The sequence below is a fragment of the Oncorhynchus nerka genome, linkage group LG9b (assembly GCF_034236695.1).
Source record: "Oncorhynchus nerka isolate Pitt River linkage group LG9b, Oner_Uvic_2.0, whole genome shotgun sequence".
Classification (NCBI taxonomy): domain Eukaryota; kingdom Metazoa; phylum Chordata; class Actinopteri; order Salmoniformes; family Salmonidae; genus Oncorhynchus; species Oncorhynchus nerka.
The window spans coordinates 2,963,294-2,967,462 of NC_088424.1; positions in this window are offsets into that span (position 1 = coordinate 2,963,294).

Below are 4,169 nucleotides of genomic sequence, written 5' to 3' on the forward strand. Positions count from 1 at the left end.
ATCTGATTTTCAGTCTCCTGAGGGGGAATAGGTTTTATTGTGCCCTCTTCACGACTGTCTTGATGTGCTTGGACCATGTTAGTTTGTTGGTGATGTGGACACCAAGGAACTTGAAGCTCTCAACCTGCTCCACTACAGCCCTGTCGATGAGAATGGGGGCGTGCTTGGTTCAGTTTTCTAGTGTGTGTCATACAGTGTTTAAACTGCTAAGAATATGATGGAATTGTTTTGTATGTACAGTATTTAGTTCTAGTTCAAACGTTTGGGACTTTTTTTTTGTACCTTGTTTCATATTCAGGAGACCATGGTTGTATTCCCCTGCTCAGAAGTTGCATGCATCAACCAATGGTTGACTGTGCTGTTGGGAACCAGATTGCTATAACATATGATGTCGTTAGCTGATACGTAAAATACCTATCCAGGCATTATAAGATCTGGCATGCGTCAGCAAAGTCTGAGCAGGGGAATACAACCCATGGGTCAGCTCCAGACTGTCTAGGCGCCTGCGCAGGTAGCCCTCCCTCGCATGCTGCCTGCCTCACCTAGAGATTCTTGTTTTTCTACAGTAAAAAAACTACAATAGCCACAAGGCTGTTGACAACCAAAGCAACCATTACTACAATTGTTTAACATAGCAGTCAACATATTTCCTATTGTCTCAAAATGAATCAATGTTTTGCTTCAAGTGTTAAAGTTTACAAAGCACACAAGGAGCAGTGCAGTTAAATACGTGATTTTCCTGGTTTTTTTAATGATATTTCCACACTTATAACCAGGTTTCCATCCAACCATTTAACGTGAGTAAAGTACATGTCGGATAGAAATGTTTATGACGGAAACATACAATTTGTCAGTAAACTTTCCAAATGTCAACATAACAAAATACAGTAGACAAGGTGGGATCTTTTTGTGTCTGTAAAATGAATTATGTGAGAAGTTTAGGTGGAAACGCTTTCATGCACACATATTGATAGAATAACCTTCATATCAAAGTAAAATTGGATTTGCACGATGACATGTGTGGTCCTCCCACTACAACTCGTCAGGAAAGCATGCAGTTTATTAGGATACAGATTAAATAACTGATGATGAACTTCATAGGCTGGTGAAAGTGCAAGGTGATGAGCTTGATGCTCCTTTCACATAAATATCGAGGGTATTATTCTGGTGAAATGATCATCGATGCTTGGCTGCGTTTGACAAATAAAATAATCTCACTCTTTTGTCCATAATAATCTCATCATGTAGGCTATACTAGCACTGTATCTGTGAGCTGTCGGCTAGAGAGCATGTGCCAATTGTCACGCCCTGACCTTAGAGATCCTTTTTATGTCTCAATTTTGGTTTGGTCAGGGCGTGAGTTGGCGTGGGCATTCTATGTTTTGTGTTCTATGTTTTTTATTTCTGTGTTTGGCCGGGTGTGGTTCTCAATCAGAGGCAGCTGCCTATCGTTGTCTCCGATTGAGAACCATACTTAGGTAGCTTTTTCCCACCTGTGTTCTGTGGGTAGTTATTTTCTGTTTGTGTGTCTGCACCAGACATAACTGTTTCGTTCGTTCTCTTTGTTAGGTCAGTGTTCAGTTTAATAAAAATGAACACGTACCACGCTGCATCTTGGTCCTCATCTTCAAACAGTCGTTACACCAATACCAGAGTGGACACACTTGCTATATACTGTAATGGAAAAGTGTTTTGTGAGAACCATCAGTGAAGTAAAAAATGCGATGGAAACACATTTGACTTGTATTTTCTATATTCGGTACATGGGAATTGAACCGCAAAATGTATTTACATTTACATTTACATTTAAGTCATTTAGCAGACGCTCTTATCCAGAGCGACTTACAAATTGGTGCGTTCACCTTATGACATCCAGTGGAACAGCCACTTTACAATAGTGCATCTAAATCTTTTAAGGGGGGGTGAGAAGGATTACTTTATCCTATCCTAGGTATTCCTTAAAGAGGTGGGGTTTCAGGTGTCTCCGGAAGGTGGTGTTTGACTCCGCTGTCCTGGCGTCGTGAGGGAGTTTGTTCCACCATTGGGGGGCCAGAGCAGCGAACAGTTTTGACTGGGCTGAGCGGGAACTGAACTTCCTCAGTGGTAGGGAGGCGAGCAGGCCAGAGGTGGATGAACGCAGTGCCCTTGTTTGGGTGTAGGGCCTGATCAGAGCCTAGAGGTACTGAGGTGCCGTTCCCCTCACAGCTCCGTAGGCAAGCACCATGGTCTTGTAGCGGATGCGAGCTTCAACTGGAAGCCAGTGGAGGGAGCGGAGGACCGGGGTGACGTGAGAGAACTTGGGAAGGTTGAACACCAGACGGGCTGCGGCGTTCTGGATGAGTTGTAGGGGTTTAATGGCACAGGCAGGGAGCCCAGCCAACAGCGAGTTGCAGTAATCCAGACGGGAGATGACAAGTGCCTGGATTAGGACCTGCGCCGCTTCCTGTGTGAGGCAGGGTCGTACTCTGCGGATGTTGTAGAGCATGAACCTACAGGAACGGGCCACCGCCTTGATGTTAGCTGAGAACGACAGGGTGTTGTCCAGGATCACGCCAAGGTTCTTAGCGCTCTGGGAGGAGGACACAATGGAGTTGTCAACCGTGATGGCGAGATCATGGAACCGGCAGTCCTTCCCCGGGAGGAAGAGCAGCTCCGTCTTGCCGAGGTTCAGCTTGAGGTGGTGATCCGTCATCCACACTGATATGTCTGCCAGACATGCAGAGATGCGATTCGCCACCTGGTCATCAGAAGGGGGAAAGGAGAAGATTAATTGTGTGTCGTCTGCATAGCAATGATAGGAGAGACCATGTGAGGTTATGACAGAGCCAAGTGACTTGGTGTATAGCGAGAATAGGAGAGGGCCTAGAACAGAGCCCTGGGGGACGCCAGTGGTGAGAGCGCGTGGTGAGGAGACAGATTCTCGCCACGCCACCTGGTAGGAGCGACCTGTCAGGTAGGACGCAATCCAAGCCGGAGATGCCCAACTCGGAGAGGGTGGAGAGGAGGATCTGATGGTTCACAGTATCGAAGGCAGCCGATAGGTCTAGAAGGATGAGAGCAGAGGAGAGAGAGTTAGCTTTAGCAGTGCGGAGCGCCTCCGTGATACAGAGAAGAGCAGTCTCAGTTGAATGACTAGTCTTGAAACCTGACTGATTTGGATCAAGAAGGTCATTCTGAGAGAGATAGCGGGAGAGCTGGCCAAGGACGGCACGTTCAAGAGTTTTGGAGAGAAAAGAAAGAAGGGATACTGGTCTGTAGTTGTTGACATCGGAGGGATCGAGTGTAGGTTTTTTCAGAAGGGGTGCAACTCTCGCTCTCTTGAAGACGGAAGGGACGTAGCCAGCGGTCAGGGATGAGTTGATGAGCGAGGTGAGGTAAGGGAGAAGGTCTCCGGAAATGGTCTGGAGAAGAGAGGAGGGGATAGGGTCAAGCGGGCAGGTTGTTGGGCGGCCGGCCGTCACAAGACGCGAGATTTCATCTGGAGAGAGGGGAGAAAGAGGTCAGAGCACAGGGTAGGGCAGTGTGAGCAGAACCAGCGGTGTCGTTTGACTTAGCAAACGAGGATCGGATGTCGTCGACCTTCTTTTCAAAATGGTTGACGAAGTCATCTGCAGAGAGGGAGGAGGGGGAGGAGGATTCAGGAGGGAGGAGAAGGTGGCAAAGAGCTTCCTAGGGTTAGAGGCAGATGCTTGGAATTTAGAGTGGAAGAAAGTGGCTTTAGCAGCAGAGACAGAAGAGGAAAATGTAGAGAGGAGGGAGTGAAAGGATGCCAGGTCCGCAGGGAGGCGAGTTTTCCTCCATTTCCGCTCGGCTGCCCGGAGCCTTGTTCTGTGAGCTCGCAATGAGTCGTCGAGCCACGGAGCGGGAGGGAGGACCGAGCCGGCCTGGAGGATAGGGGACATAGAGAGTCAAAGGATGCAGAAAGGGAGGAGAGGAGGGTTGAGGAGGCAGAATCAGGAGATAGGTTGGAGAAGGTTTGAGCAGAGGGAAGAGATGATAGGATGGAAGAGGAGAGAGTAGCGGGGAGAGAGAGCGAAGGTTGGGACGGCGCGATACCATCCGAGTAGGGGCAGTGTGGGAAGTGTTGGATGAGAGCGAGAGGGAAAAGGATACAAGGTAGTGGTCGGAGACTTGGAGGGGAGTTGCAATGAGGTTAGTGGAAGAACAGC